This window comes from Kogia breviceps, chromosome X (assembly GCF_026419965.1).
Source record: "Kogia breviceps isolate mKogBre1 chromosome X, mKogBre1 haplotype 1, whole genome shotgun sequence".
NCBI lineage: Eukaryota > Metazoa > Chordata > Mammalia > Artiodactyla > Physeteridae > Kogia > Kogia breviceps.
The window spans coordinates 128,856,603-128,873,994 of record NC_081330.1 but is presented as its reverse complement, the minus strand read 5'-3'; positions in this window follow the sequence as shown (position 1 = coordinate 128,873,994).

The window sequence follows — 17,392 nt, the reverse complement described above, 5'->3', positions numbered from 1 at the left end:
CCCCGGTCTGGGAGGATCCCACGTGCCGCGGAGCGCCTGGGCCCGTGAGCCGTGGCCGCTGAGCCTGCACGTCCTGAGCCCCGTGCTCCACAAAGGGAGAGGCCACAACAGTGAGAGCCCCGCGTACAGCAAAAAAAAAAAAAAAAGGAAGAAGAAGCTGTCTAGAGCCACTGTTCACTGTTTGCATTTCCCTGTGCCTCTCCACCCACCATAGGCAGGCTTCTGCACCCACCACTAAACCCCAACTTTCTGTTGCTATGGTCCGTGGATGAAGTGTGGTCCTGATTACTCTTGATTTCTTAGGGGTGCTGTACACAGCCCCTTCCACCAGGCTCCAGGAAGCTGCCCTCTGCCCTTTTTCTTTAGGCTCACTTCACTGTCCATCCCTTAACTCCAAGCTTGGATTTCTACTGCAAGTGAAACTTGTATGGGGCCTAGAAATCTCTGCCCGTGAAATAGCTCCCAGGAGATTCTTTTATACTTTCAGAGGCTCTGTTATAAGTACTTATATTCCTCAGAGACCTGTTCCATGTCTTCAACTCACAATTTATAGCAGAAGTTGGTAAACTGAAGCCAAAGGACCAACACGGGCCCACCACTCATTTTTGTAAATAAAGTTTTATTGGAACACAGCCACACCCACTATTTGGCATATGGCCTGTGGCTGCTTTTGAGCTGCTGCAGCGGAGCTGAAGAGCTGCAACAGAGACCCTACGGTGCACGAAACTTAAAATATTTACTCTCTGGCCTTTTATAGAAAAAGTATGCTAACCCCCAGTTTATAACAGTCTCCCCAGCTGCCCTCTCAACATTAACAGCCTTTTCATGTGGCCTGTCTGCTACATATCAGACTCATAAAGCCAACTACATATTAAGAAGCTGCACGTGACTATGCCACAGGCCCTTGAAGCCCAACTGCATTTCCCATCTTCGTCCTGATTTGATCCTCCCTCCAGGATGTGACAGCTCAGGAGCAAGCACCGCCATCCACCCTATCACCCAACTCGCGAGCGTCATTTCTCCCCCTCCTCCGCCTCTGTAGGCGTCAAACCTATGCTCACGCAGCTCCACCATCCCAGGTCTCCAGCTTTTTGTGCAAGCTCGTCTCGGAGGTTCGCGCACATGAAGGACTCTGGCTGATGTGCCCAGGTTTTGCACTAAACTAGGGATTTTCCTGGGTCCACAGTCCGGAAGGGGACAGTTCAGCCCTGAGTTCTGCGTCTGCCCGAGGATGACTGAACCCGGCGTCCTGGGCCGCCTGGCCTCACTGCCCTGCGGCCTCCAGGCAGTGGGTGGTCCAGTCTGTGGCCCCTCGCTTCCCATGGGGCCTGCGGGGGCAGGGGGTGGTTTGCACCTGGAGAAGCACTAGACTCCCCTTTGGGCCTCCTTTATACTCCTCCTTTTACTCTGAGCTGTGAGTATTTTTAACCCTGTACATACGGCAGCTCTTCTGACACAGAGGCTATTTTATCAATTGTCAGTACCATCCCTGTAGGATGATTCTCCATGGGTGTTCCCAGACTCAGGCTCCGATGGACCAAATAAAAATGTTTCGTTTTGTAAAAAAAATAAAAATAATAAAAGGGTCTTTTGCGGGGGCACACGGCAAAGCCACAGTGTCGTAGCCCATTCAGAATCATCACACTTGACAGAGGTCTCATTACCCACATGTGTAGGACATCAGTCAACACCAATCATGAACCAAGAAGAGTCAAGGGCAGCAGGATCCAGGGCTTGAACCCCGTTTCCTGTAAGGGAAGGATGGTCCTGCCTGGGCAAGTGGGCAGGGAGCAAATGAGAAGAAACAACCATCCTGAGAAGTCAGGGCTTGAAAAGTGTTGAAAGCAAAGTGCATTTCTACCCGTCGGCAGGGAGAAAGAACACACAGGACTGAGATAGTTTAAATGCAGAGAGACACACATCCCATATTCAGATGCAGTAAAATGGGTGTCAGAATTGATTACCTTTCAGCTGAAGAATTCAGGAGTCATATTTCCCCAAAGCAGATGCTGGGTATTTTTATCATTGCACCCCTGTTGGGTATGCAATTCTGTTACTGAATCAAAAGTCACGTTATCGACGGAAATATAATAGCCTCTGCTTAAAATTTCTTCACATGGGAAAAAAGGCCCGTTGTTGCACTTTTAAAGCTGCATAATGTAAATACTATCATTTTTGGTCCCGTAAAATCCCCTTTTACTGCCTCTCAAGAGTGGGAAATTGTTGAAAGGCAGAATAGTCTTACTTTCGGCCACTTATCCAATCTTACTTCAGCTGGAAATTACAGCTTGTCTTCTGAAATAGCCATTTGCAGAACTGGAGACTCAGTACTCAATCTTACTGAGCTTAAATGGTAAAAGAGTGGGTTTAAACACGTCTAAACATATGTAAGTTTCCTACAAGTGTGGTAACCGTTTATATGAAATCTTCTACTTAAGGAGGTGATATCTGACTCACTCATATAACTAATGTGCCCTGTGTAAGACCCGTATGCGGGCAATTGGGGGTTTATAAAAGCGCTGTCCTATCTCTGGCGCACAGTCGTGTAGCTAGGTACGAGGAAATTTACAAGCCGAGTTTCCCTATGGGTCAATTTCTGCCCTTATGGAACAGGCGTTGTATCTTCCATTTTCTGAGGGTCTTAGGGAGTCACAGCGTGGCCTTTAAATTCATTATGCCTCCGCGTGTAGGGTCATCTGCAGCGCCAATACTGAAGGACAAACGAGACAGCTCACTGAAGGAGCGGTATTATCTACAAAATGGAAATAATGGTACTCTCTCCAAAATAACGGCAGAGAGTATTAGATTTTAGAACAGTATGACACACCACTGACCCCAAGAGGAGCTACATTTTTAGGCCAATTCTTTCATGAAAAGGTAATCAAGGAATGTTCAATCGTCTGGAAATAAGGTCCGGTCTTCGCGAGAACATTGTTATTTTCTTGCTACTCCACGAAGTGAATGTTAGGACGTAACCTGCTCAGGGGCTTTGCTGCCAGACACTTCAGCTGTAAACAGGAGCCAAACCTGTCAACGGCACCCCAGAAACACCAGAGGTCGGGTAACCCGAATTCGGCTCCCTTGCGTCATTGGCATGCATTCCTTCAGTACGCAGAGAACTCTACAGAGACATGCACGAGTTGTGTTCACCCGTGTGCTTCAGAAGGGGTCAGCAGTGCTCTCTGCTGTAGGACTGAAAGCCTCTCTCCAGCATCTCCTTGCGTTCACGCTGGCCCCGTTGCTGTCCTGCAGGCCCCTTCAGTCTGCCTTGGGGCTTTAAGAAGACTTCTATTCACGCAGGACACACATCATGGTTTGTCACAGGCAGGATGATGGCCTCCAGAGAATTCCACGTCCTTCTAATCCTGGGAACCTAGGAATATGTTACGTTGTTGCACGGCAAAAGGGATCTTATAGAGTGTAAAGGACCCTGGCGGGGGAGGGTACCGGGGATCCTCCAGGTGGGCTCCAACGCATCATAGGAGCCCTTCAGAGCAGAGAGCCTCTCCCCGCTGGGCTCAGAGAGCTGCAGCAGCAGAAGAAAGTCAGAGAGAGGAGGCAGGAAAAGGACGCAACCTGCCATTACTCGCCTGGGAGATGGAGGGACCGAGAGGCAGGGAAAGAGAGGGGCCTCTAGGAGCTGAGAGCCTGACAGCCAACAGGGAATGGACCTTGGACCTCAGCATGGAACTCAGTCCTGCCAACAGCTTGAAAGCAGACAGCCCCCAGACCCTTCAGTTAAGAGTTCAGCCCCGCCAGGACTCTGATTTTAGTGAGCCCACGTCAAACTTCTCGCCTACAGGGCTCTGAGACAGTAAGTGTGTGTGGTCTACTAAGTTGGTGATAAATTTTTATGGCAGCAGTAGGCCGCTAATACCGAGTTCTCAACACTGCTTGCAAACTCCTTGTACTCCTTTAATTCTAAGACACCATCAGTTGAATATCATAGCAAAAGTCTGCTCCTGAAGATTTTCAGACAGAAGAAACCTGCTACATTAAACTGAAGGTAAGATGTGTCTTGGTTCCTGAAACAAAAAATGTAGATGGGGAAAGAAGATAAAATATTTCCTTCTCTTTGAGTTGAGGAAATACCGTATTGATTTGTTGGTGTTATTTACGAAGTATCTAACTTTAAAGAAAAACATCAGGGACTCCCCTGGCAGTCCAGAGGTTGACTCCGTGCTTCCGCTGCAGGGGACGCGGGTTCCATCCCTGGAACTAAGTCAGGGAACTAAGATCCTGCATGGCGCAGCCATAAAAAGAAAAGAAAAGAAAAAAAAGGAAAGAAAAGCATCAGCTCTCCTGTTCCCCTTAAAGCATGTTTCCACATGCATTCACATGCTGGTCCCCAGAAACGCCGCCCCTTTGAAATGCAGATGCAACTAAGAAGGCGATGAATATTGGTCTCCTTCCCTCTGTGTTCACGGTTGTTAAAGTTCAGGGCCCAGTTCGGTTTATGACTGCTCTGCTCACTCCATAATAATTTCCTTACGCACAGAAATAACATGTGTGACCTAAAACAGAGGTAACACATTCTAAAAAACTTCAAGTCTATTGAAAGTAATGACCTCTTTGTGATAAGAAGTAGTTCTCAAAATTAAAGTGTATAATTATCTGAGACTGGCACAATAGCTTTTTTTGTTTTGGGTATAAATGCATTGGTTATGGTTCTGGCGTAATGAAGTATATAATTTATCTACTCATTTTAGCAAGAGTTGCCAGAAACCACTTCTTTCTCAAAGCCAGATCTTCTTCAACTGGAGTTTGAAATATCAACTGTTACTATAAGCTGGTAAAGTTTTATTTTAGTTTGATTTTCTAAGAAATATAGAAACTTGGCTGAATTCTATACCATCTACCGACATATGCCAAACATATACTAGCTCAAAATAAGCATAAGGTAAACAATTATTGCAACTTCTGAAGCAAGAAAACTCTTCTGAAGATAAATAAACAATTGCATTTTCTGAGATGACTAAGCAATACTGGTTGAGTTATTAAATTTCATCCTCCAAAGTCACATCTGATGACACAAAATCCATAAAGATTTTTGAGCTAGTCATTGCATGGATTCTGGCTTACAAGATGTGTGCCTGTGAGTGTGTGTGTGTGTGTGTGTGTGTGTGTATGTGTGTGTGTGTGTAATTGTTTAGTGTGTGTGCTTTACAAGAACCTGCATAAGTTGCATGGTGGAAAATGGGAGGGAAGTGAAGGAAGGTCTTTATCTTCTATTGCAAGTACAGCTTGGAGTGAGTCAGGTTTTAGATTATGCAATATGGTTTCAAGAACACATTCTAAAGGGCTCCTGTGAATAATGTAGGTTCAGATTGTGCTTCCATATACACTTTTTTCCCCCATAAATGAGAAAGACAAAGAGGAATAGCCTTTTCTGTCGGTTTCAGAAAGCAACCCAATGTGAAGTCACCTCTTTTATATTAAATAACCAAATGTGGGTCATCTAACAGAGTGTGGAGCAGTATAAATGACAGAGTTCTGGAAAATGTTTGCCCTCACCAATAATACGTCTGGTCGTAGAGAATGGACTTGAGGACACGGGGAGGGGGAAGGGTAAGCTGGGACGAAGTGAGAGAGTGGCAGGGACATATATACACGACCAAATGTCAAACAGATAGCTAGTGGGAAGCAGCCACATAGCACAGGGAGGTCAGCTCGGTGCTCTGTGACCACCTAGAGGGGTGGGATAGGGAGGATGGGAAGGAGACGCAAGAGGGCGGGGATATGGGGACATATGTATACGTATAGCTGATTCACTTTGTTATACAGCAGAAACTAACATACCGTTGTAAAGCAAGTATACTCCAATAAAGATGTTAAAAAAAACCATATTTGATGACTGGAACAAAAATTGTAGCGCCTTCTGATTCCTAAGACAATATTATTTTTAAATGGGGAAGACAAAGAGACTTAAATAAGAGTGAGGTTTCCACACTTCACTCAAAGTGGTAAAACGCTATTATATTAGACTGTATAATTTGTAGATCAATAGATATATAGATAAGTAGATATGGTAGTACTCAGAACAAGCACTGCCAAAAATATACAAAGAGATGCACTTAAAAGCACTATGAATAAATCCAGATGGAACCCTAAAATATGTTCAGAATTATATGCAGGAAGGTAAGGAAAGAGAACCAGAGACATGAGACTGGAAGAAACAAACGAGAAACGAATAATAAATGGCAACCTTAAATGTTAACATATCAGTAATTATCTTAAATGTAATTGATCTAAATATATCAGTAAAAAGTAGTTTAAAAAATGTGACCCGGGGCTTCCCTGGTGGCGCAGTGGTTGAGAGTCCGCCTGCCGATGCAGGGGACGTGGGTTCGTGCCCCGGTCCGGGAGGATCCCACGTGCCGCGGAGCGGCTGGGCCCGTGAGCCGTGGCCGCTGGGCCTGTGCGTCCGGAGCCTGTGCTCCACAGTGGGAGAGGCCACAACGGTGAGAGGCCCGCGTACCACAAAAAAAAAAAAATAGTGACCCACTTCAAACTCAATGACATATGTGTCTACTGGAAGTAAAAGAACGAAAACAAGGAAGATTTCCGTCACCAATGGGCAGGCAACATCCAGTTCGTTTAACGTCCAAATAGAACAAAAAGGTGGAAGAAGGCAGAATTCTCTCTCTCTGTTCTCGAGCTGGGACATCTATATTCTCCTGCTCCTGGACGTTGGAGCTCCTGCTTCCAGGGCCTTTAGATTCCGATTTGGACACTTACACCAGTGTCCCTCTCCAGTTCTTAGGCCTTTGGCCTTGGGCTGGGATTCACACCATGGCTTCCCCGGTTCTTAGGCCTTTGGACGTGGACGGAGCTGTACTGCCAGCTTTCCTGGTTCTCAAGCTCGCACATGGCATATCTCCGATTCTGTAACTGTGTGAGTCAACTCCCATAATCATAAATCGCCTCTTATACATCTCTATGTAGCCTATTAGTTCTGTTTCTCTGCAGAACCTTGACTAACACCTTTTTAAGGATAAAGACAAGTTTATCTCTAAATTACTGTGCCAAATACCTAGGAGAGACGCTCGACAGTTTTTTACGGAAGACAGCAAGAAGAAAACAGAAGGGAAGAATGGTGATGGAATTTTGTATGAACGGGGACTCTGAACTTCAGGGTCTCTTGGTGATGTTACCTCCCTGTGGTCTAGGCTAGAATCCAGGAGAAGGGTGTTGTGCCAGCTGTATGGTTGATAGAGTCAACAGCTGGAGCTGCGAGGAAGTCCTGTGAGCTACTTTGCAATTCTGAAGCCCATGATGATAGGAGGTTCACGTGCAGGTGAGGGGGAGAGTAAGTGTGTGACCCTGACAGGTCACCTAACCTAAAGAGGAAAATCCCCACCAGCAGAGCGAAGCCTGAGTCCTTCACCGGGGCGTGTGAGGGAGCGTTAGAGTCGAGAACGTGGACCTGGAATTTATTGAAAGGAACGGTTAAAGGAGGAGAGGGTTCAAGAGCCAAAGGACAAAATAAAGCAGGTCTGGGAAGGGAGTCAGCGTGCCCAGAGTAACGCTGTTCCAGTTTCTCTTCAATCTCTGCTGCGAAACTTTTATCCTATTTTTGATTCCTCTCTCTCTTTATTGTCTGGCTTGAAGAACTAGTTGCTGGAACCTTAGGTCCCATCTCCATGACGAACTCCTCTCCTTAAAAGTGTTTCTGTGTTGAATACAGTTACCTTTTTCTCTAATTGATAAAATCTTTTTCTTCAGGGGCTCATTTTATTAACATCACCTGCAATTTCTAATGTAGAATCCATCATTCTTTCCTGTATATATATATTACAGGTTATATGAAGTAGTATAAAAATTACCGTATATTATATATCCAGCTGAAGAGTTATGTTTCCCCTGGTAGTCAGTAAATTCTTTAGTCTCATTAAAAAAATAATAATAATAATAATAATGGGTCTGGTTACTCAGGCCTTCCCCGAAGAGTACGGTACGCGGTGGTCTATTTTCCAAATGCTCCAAAGCTGTCTTTTTAGAGTCCCTTTTTCTGACTCTCCATCGTCCTTGCTCTGAAGGACCAGCATCTTTACAATATGTGCTCTTACCCCTCCCCTGTAGCTTTAAAATGAAGAGACACCTGAACACCTCTGGGTGGGAAGGAGGGGAATTCGTAGGCCTTTCAGAGCCTCTGAGCAAGAGCCACAGGGACTGGGTGCTGGCGGCAAAACTGGAAATAGGACGGTGAAGGGGACCCATCCGGTACCAATGCCAGTGCTTATACCTCTTCCGGACACGTTCTCCACCCTCTGCAGGACGCGACCCCAGGGAGTGGACAGATACCCATGGCCACAGCTAGAGCCGCAACTCTAGGCTCTCATCCCAACTGGCCCCCAAGCCCTTCCTTTGGAGTTCCACTGCCTGCATCTTCACTGGGTTCAAACCTTGGCTCGGTCCATCGTTAAATGGGTGATTTCACCTCTTTTGAGTGCAAATTATTTTTCGTGTGTAAAACGTAAATAAGGAGACTTGCCTTACAGGATTAGGAGGATGAAATTTGACGCTTAAATAAAGTCTTTGGCATACAGGAAATCCTCAATGAGAATTAAAAGTCCTTAGGTCTTATTAAAGATCTTAAAGGTACTAAAGATTGCACACCTTCCTTCATGAGTTTCTTTTAGGCCCTTTATCTTCACCAAAAGTAAGGTATTGATTCTAAGCCGTAGTCGGGTCTCTCTTGCCATGAGTTAATGCCCACCCACCGTTCTTCTACTACTAATTCTAATTCTGATTCTGCTTCTAATTCAAACTCTCCTTCTTCAACCTTCTTCAATTTTCCCTTCTCCTTCCCCTCCTTTTCCTCCTCCTTATTCCTTACAGATATATACAGATTCTTCATCGACTATAAGAGAAAGTAAGCTACCTCCCAGTCTTTCTGCGCTAAAACATTCCTTGAACGTAGGAAGATGTGCCTTGCTCACTGTTGCATCCATAATGCATAGCCGACAGCTGGGAGGTATCAAGTCTGGAACGGAAGAAAAGTGGATGCACTCAAATCCTTGCTTTGCCAAGTACCAGCTCATTTGACCCTCATAAACATTTCTGAATGTCACCCAGCCTGTCTGTAACACTTTAACGACAATGCCAATTTAACAGAGCTGTTGCAAAGTAAGAAGGATATCATATGAAAACTTGGCTGGCCTACCATATGACATTGATAAATAATGAATCATGGAAGAAATTACAATTATGTCACCGATATATATCAAACACCTATCATATGCCAAGCAATTTGGGAAGTACTGGCCATATCAGGAAGGCCATCTTCCCTGGAAGAGCCTCTGTGATTCTTATTAAGGAAATGTTTTTAGTGTAGTCACAAAATTCTCTGGGAAATTCCTTTTCTACCAGACAGTAGATGAGACAATAGTCTTTGAATCTTAACCTAGAGACACCAAAGAATATCATTCTTTTCTCTTTTCTTCTGGGGACCCTGAAATAGATTTGTGCCATTATGTCATTCTCATTATTGTCATGTCACGCATAAAACCAGCCTATGTACACACTCACTTCTTTCCTAACGCTTTTAGAACACACAAAGATTTTCTTACACTTTTAGGACACATAGACACCACCTGTGTCGATTTTTTCTTGCTTATGTTTTCTGTTGTTATTTTTGTTTGTTTCTTTTTGTGTGGTACGCGGGCCTCTCACTGTTGTGGCCTCTCCCGTTGCGGAGCACAGGCTCCGGACGCGCAGGATCAGCGGCCACGGCTCACGGGCCCAGCCGCTCCGCGGCACGTGGGATCCTCCCGGACCGGGGCACGAACCCGCGTCCCCTGCCTCGGCAGGCGGACTCTCAACCACTGCGCCACCAGGGAAGCCCCCTTGCTTATGTTTTCTGAACAACTACTCTGGACAACTTATTTTCTTCTGCCGTATTTCTGAATATTCAAAACTGATACCCTCACATTTCTTCTAGTGACCCTGGTGATCCAGACCTTGCCCTCAAGTGGAAAGTTGTCATGAGATGCCCTGCATTTCTCTTTAAAACTATACATCTTATTTGCTGAATTATATTTCTCATAGAAAGTCCATCAGCACAAATGTTTCAAAATCCGTGCTCATTCCGTAGAATTAAGATAATTTCTTTTTTGCTTCATTCATCTGCTGATAACTCAAGCTCATCTATGGAAAAATACTGTTTTAATGAGTTCCCTATCAGCCTCATTTAAAGTATATTAACAGTAATGATATGCAAAAGTCAACAGTCTTTATTACTCTAGCAAACTGAATTTCTCAAGCCATTTGACAGTTTAAAATTGCCACTGGGAAGAATGTGACTTTCAAGACGGATTCATTGGAGTTTATTGTGGTGACCGATTATCAGCATAAGAACCGTGCATTTGCCTACTACAGTAGAGGAGATAATTTAATTAGTCTGTTTTTGTAAATGTTCTGATTTTAATATATTACCTTGTGGCCCACGGCTGACAGAAAAGAAATTAACACTGACTCTTCTTGGCTGTGGAATGAATCGGACTTTCCAGGCCAAGAAAATTCATTACAAATGCTCTCTATTTAAGACGGCAGGATTTTTTTTTAATGATAAATGATGTAATTGTTAGATGTCAAGTATACAAATAGTCATGCATTGACATTTCAGCTTATTAATTCCAACATTCACCACTGTGTATAACATATTCATCACATTTAATTGCTTGATGAAGGGGAGAAAAAAATCAAATCGTTGTTCGCATAGTTCTCCCTGTGATTTTTAGGCAGTAAATTTCTGAAGACACCGAATGCTAATGCACTAAATTTCTGACGACAGCCTCGCGTTTCATTTTGGGCCAAGACCAAAGCAAACAAAAAGAATCTGTGCAAAGTAGGTTAAGGCTACAGAAGCAGAGACTAACTTCAAGGGAATTATGAGTTAGAAGAGATTTGTCCAAGCATCCTGTCGTCTGTGTTTTTCCTTCTCTCTTCGACCTGCTCTTTGGTGTGGGTGGCTGAGTACCCGGTGCCTTGAGGCTGCCTTGCAGGATCCCAGGAGGTTCTCCTTCAGAAGAGAGGGGCTCCCTCACCAACCAGCGCTCCTGCTCTTTGCAGCCGAAGACAGCTGTATAGCTTCAAGCGACCCTCTTCCCTGTGGCAATACATGCTAGGCATGACTGACGAAGTACACTTTTTTTTTTAATAAGTCAGTAATGCTTTCACATACATTTGTATTTTGTTCACCCCAATCTGTGATGGTCAGTTTTATGTGTCAACAGAGTAGGCTACAATTCCCAGTTATCCAATCAAACACTAATCTACATGTTGCAATGACAGTATTTTGTAGATGTAATTAAAGTCCATAATCAGTGGATGTTACGCGAGGGAGATTTTCCTGGGTTATCTGAGTCGACCCAATAATGGAGGCAAGAGAACCAAAATCAGAAAGAGACAGTGGGACTTCCCTGGTGGTCCAGGGGCTAAGACTCCACGTTCCCAATGCAGGGGGCCCAGATTTGATCCCTGGTCGGGGAGCTAGATCCCACATGCCGCAACTAAGAGTTCACATGCCGCAACTTAATATCCCGCATGCCGCAAACTAAGACCTGGGGCGGCAAAAATAAATAAATAAATAAACAAATAAACAAACAAATAAACAGAGAAAGTGATGGCAGAAACAGAGTTTGAAGTGATGCACTTTGATGCCAGAGGAAGACGCCAGGAGCCAAGGAATGCAGGTAGCCTCTAGAAGCTAGAAAAGGCTCTGCCCTAGAACCAAGGAACCAGCCCTGCCAACACCGTGGTTTTAGCCCAGTAAGGACCATTTTGGACTTCTGATCCCCAGGACTGGAAGGTAATGCATTTATGTTGTTTTAAGCCACCAAGTTGGTGGTAATTTGTTATAGCAGCCATCGGAGACTGATATACTACCTAATACGCTTGAAAAGTTAGTATGCAACTTTAGTGTGAAAATGATTATTTATTCAATCTACACACTTCCAATGCGTATATAGCTTCATATGCTTCTTGCAATAACTCTGTTGTACCTCTACAGCCACGGTCCATGGATTGATATGAGCCGTGATCGACCACAAAAGGTAAGGGTGGACCTGAAAACAATTCCCTTCAGTCCTGGCTACATGATGTCCTATGGAGCCTTGGTACAGTCTCATAATCTTTCTCCAGGCAGCCACTTCTAAGTGAGCAAGGTGAAAGCTCTGGCCTACCCCATCAGAGACCTGTATCCTTCTGTCCTCTTATTTTTTTTATTTTTCTGTGACGGGCAGAAGTATAATACAGACCCCAGGATTCCCACCCCCTGGTGCAGGCATCCTACGTCCCCCCCTCCCCATGACTACGGGCAGAACCAGTGAATATGAAGGACACCCCTCCCAGGATTAGGTCCCTAATCAATTAACCTGGGGTTCACCTAAAGGGAGGTCATCTGTGCTGGCCGGAAAGACGCGACAAGCAGCAGCAGCAGATACGGTCCTAACCAGAGAAGAAAGCAAAAGCCATGCTGCGAAGTGCCCACAGGGACCACGTGGCAAGGAACCGCAGGCAGCTCCTTAAATCCGACAGCGGCCCTGGCAGACGGCCGGCAAGCAAGCAGAGACCTCAAGCAACAGCCTCAAGGAAACCAATTCTGTCAACAGCCCTCCGAACTTAGAAGAGGCCCCTGTGCGTGAGAATGGAACGTAGGCCAGCCCACACTCTGATTTCTACCCGGTAAGACCAAAGCTGAGGACACACCTCAACTCTGCCTGGACTTATGACTCATGGACACCGGGAAATAGTAATTTGTGTTGCCGTAAGCCACTAAGTTTGTGGTCCTTGGTTATGCAACAAGAGACAATAAATCCACCACCTTGCAAAAAGCATTCCTCAGTTAGCTATCACTAAACAGGTAAAATCAAGCTATGTTATTAATAGTTTATAGCCTTGAGTGTGCTGTAGGGCAGGAGAAATGCTTTCTTAATGAAAAGAAGGTGTGGTCTCGGCAGAACGAGACGCTAGAAGAGTAACTTTTCTGCAGAATAAATGTTACTTCCACTCTCCCCACGTAAGTGGACACCCACACGTTCACTTGGATGCTAGACCAGCCCAGGCAGCGAGGAGATACGCTACAGACGTTCTGGACCACTGCTGTGCACCCCGGCTTCCACATCCTGTCGTTTCCCACGGCCTTGTGCTCTCTGTCCCTCACTGGACCTTGTGCACGATGACAGACCCATGGAATCACCTGTCCTTTGGGAAAGGTAGGTCCCATCACCCCAAACAGATTTGAAAATCGCTAGAGGCCTGGTCATAAAGGCAGGACCGCGGAATCCTAAGAGCTGGTTTACATCCCGATATACCATTTAATGTCTTCACCTTGCATGGAAAGTAGTTTACTCTCTCTGCACCAGATATAATGGTAGTCATACAACATGAGGAGATTTGTGAAGATCCCGACTCAGTTTATCTAAAAGTACCTTGCACATGGCCTTTCGACCACCAAGGGTTCAGTAAAAGTTGATTCCCTTGCTCTGAAAACATGGGACCAAATATGATAATTTATTGTACGATTCAATTCACCTATACCCTGAAAATGCCATTTCACCCTTCAGGTTTTTTGTCAGCCAAGAAGAGCAAGAGCTGGCCGTGCCCATGTGAGCTGCCTGGGGTTTAACAGATTAGACAACCCACACCCCACATGGGGTATTAGAACCCAACAAAGAATGGCCTCTACGATTTCCCTCTGGAGAAAAGCACAGACTGCCTCGTAGCAAAGGCACTTCTTTTCACCTCATTAGCAAACCCCACAGACTATGACTTTTTGAGAAGTGAGCGCCAAAGAATGAGAGGAATTTGGAGTCAGTAAAGGAGATTGCTCATTCAAACTGCAAATACAGAGAGTGGAATTTCCGCTTCAGCTGGAAAATTCTCTCACTCCACACGCCTGAGAAGAGGCAAGCCTATGAAATGCTAATGAAGTCAAGCTCATTCACATGTAAATTTCTAGGTATCTCCCCCCCCCCCCCCAATTAAGTTCTTACAAGTGATTTAAGGAGTAATTGCCTTCTGGATAAACCTGCCTTAATATACATTTTCCAGTAAATAACACCCGTCAGAAGCTTGTTGGAAGGGTAATGCTGCCTATTCAAGTTGCCTTTGGGAGAACTTTGATAGAGGGAGGTCTTTCTTTCCCTTGACTGTTTCCATAACTAATGCAGTGCTTCTCTCCAGCAGACAAAACTGGAGTGGGGACTCTACGTCACTAGGAATGCTGAAGACACAAAGGGTATTTTTGCCTCACGCCCCGAATCATAACTGTATCACACATTGTCACAATGTTCATTTCTTCGCTTCTCACTCCAAATAATACACCAGGTGGTAAATCCTAGGAATCATTTAACAGGTCTGGCAAAAATTCTCAAACCAAAATCGGTTTGAAAGCTAGATTTGAAGGAAAACGTGGAGCAAAGGAAGTATAGACCCAGTGCTTGGGGCAGATGAAAGAGCGGTGAATGAAGCAGAGAGAGAGCTTTAGAGTTCTGTATTACGATGTCTTGAGTGTGTAGCTGAAAAGTCTTCAGAGTGGATACGCAGGAAAACATGATTCCCAGGAAACCAAAGTCTACTATGAGTGAGAGTAAGAGAATGCTCAGTTGCTTAAAATCAATTATGTCCACGCCTGGACAGACGATATCGTGGCCACCGGGAAGACATGCAGAGAAGAGCACAGAAGTACCATCAAATGGTTCGAGGATGATAGAGAGTGGGTGAAATTCCAGACTTCAGGCGGACACCCCGGATTTCATAAAGGGAATGATGGTATATTCAACTACCTGTGTTTTAGCATCACACTTAATCACACTAATTCCTGATTAGATTTTAAACAAATAATGCAAATGTCCTTGATTACTGTGCTACTAGAGAGAAAGATCCTTGTACAACTGTCCATCTGTCCAACCATCCATCCATTCATTCAGCAACTACTTATAAGGCTACCACCCAAGCCACTTACTGTGACAGATACATGGTACACAGGAGGACTCCAATGCAATCTCTTGCTCTAAAGCAGCATTCTGGTTAGAATGTGCTACGCTGACTGTGGTAAGCAAGGGCTGTTACAGAAAAGCACACAGGTATTTACAAGATTCCAGGTGAGAACACAGTAGAAGGCTTCCATGAATATTAGAAGGTCTTCTTTCCCTTTAGGATCCTCTAAAGGAACGGATTTCCAAACAGGAGTCAAAAACACACTGTCTTTAGTGGCCAAGCCAGTGTTCAACATTCCCCAGAGTTCATGCTCCTGTGGCCAAAGTTGGTTTGGAGAAATGGCCCCGGACGGATGCCCAAGTGTGCCATGCGCAGCCCCGTCTCCCGAGCTGAAGACAAGTCAGACCACTGGGCACGGCCAACCCGACCAGCTCCACCAAGCACGGTGGAGAGACTGACAGACAGGGCTTGTGCAGCCCGCCAACTGACTGGGGTGCTCCCCCAGGAGCCCAGGAGTCCTTTCCGCTTGGGAGCAGCTCCTAGAGGAAAGCCTGGCCCTTCCGATGGAACCATGAGGAGAGGGAAAGGAGACGGGAAGAAAAGATGAAGCACAGGGCCCGCCCGCTGGCACAAAGTAGGCAGCGCTGAAGCGGGCTGCCCCTTCCCCTCCCTTGCCCCATCCACACCACGCTACCGTGTGCTCACTGCAGACTGCAGACTGCAGCTCTGGAAGGCCACAGGGCAAGGAGAATCACGACGACGCCTGCACATCTAGTAGCGTGGGCCTCGCTGACTGAAGGGGGAGAGAAGAACCAGGCCTTTGGCAGGGCCTGCGAGGAACCAGCCTTTCTCATGCACTCCGTCAGTGCATGCATTACCTGGGGTTCTCCAGAGACACAGAACCAATAGGATATGCATATATACCACTGTGAGGGCTGGGAAGTTGGAAATGTGTAGGGTAAGCTGGCCGACTGGAGACTCAGGTAAGTAACGATGCTGCAGTCTCTGGTCGTGGGTCTGAAGGCTGGAAACTCGGGCCGAACGTCTGCAGGGTCTGGAGGCAAAATTCCTTCTTCTTTGAGACATCTCTGTCTTTGCTATTAAGGCCTCCAACCGACTGGATGAGACCCGCACAACATCAGGGAGGGCAATCTGCTTTAAAGTCAAATGACTGTCAATGTTGATCACATCTAAAAAATACCTCCACAGCAACATCTAGACTAGGCTTTGAACATACATTTTGTCACCAAATACTAGCCAAGTGGACACGTAAAAGTAACCAGCGCAGTCCAGCGAGAGTGACCCACAAACAGAAAGGCAGACCACAGCCTAAAACATTTCAGCAGATCCCCCCTTGGTGAAGGCACGTTAGATGATGGAAATTGGGTTAGAGGAGAACATGCTGCTCTCCTTCAGCGGCAGCTCGTAATACAATAACGGTAGCTGGTCAACTAATTTTTACTGAGCCCGGCACCATGCTGGGTGCTACGGACACAGAAGTGAGCCAACGGTCCCTGCCCTCCTGGTGCTGACACGCTAGACCAGGGGTCAGCAAGCTACAAGCCCATCTGGTCTGCCTCCTGCTTTTGTAAATAAAGTTTTATTGGAACACGCCATGCCCGTATGTTGACTGATTGCCTGCGGCTGCTTTTGCACTACATGGGCCGAGTGGACCACGTGGCACACAAAGTCTACAACATTTACTCTCTGGTCCCGTATAAAACAAACTTGCTCACCCGTGGTGCAGACCTTTGCATAACAGGGAAGTTAAACCTCAGGAACTCCATTCTTTGGTACGGTTGACGGTTACCAAGGTTGGACGTGAGTTGCTTCTCAAGAATACGAAAAGAGAAAATTCACAGAAGAACTTCAAATGTGGGAACTTCTGCAAAAGTATTTATTATCGGGACTGGAGAAAAAAGGAGTTAAAGACGTTGCCTCTAAAGAAGACATGGTTTCTGTGAAAAAGAGGCAGGAAGTCCACGAGGAGAGAACAAGGGAAAATGAAAAGCCTAAGAGAATGACATGCAAAACCCAGCAGGGACAGAGAGTAAGCTGAGTGATACAGGTCACATGGCTTTCAAGGGAGCCAGAATGACAGACACAGAATGAAAACCCACACTGGACAGCAGAAGACCAAAACTGACACAGAGACAAACCCAAATCAAGGACGCACAGAACAAACAAGAGATGCTCCAAGAACTCAGAGAAAAAGAACAGAAATAAAAAGTAAACAACAGGGCTTCCCTGGTGGCGCAGTGGTTGAGAATCCACCTGCCAATGCAGGGAAGACGGGTTCGTGCCCCGGTCCGGGAGGATCCCACGTGCCGCAGATCGACTGGGCCCGTGAGCCGTGGCCGCTGAGCCTGCACGTCCGGAGCCTGTGCTCCGCAACGGGAGAGGCCACAACAGTGAGAGGCCCGCGTACCACAAAAAAAATAAATTAATT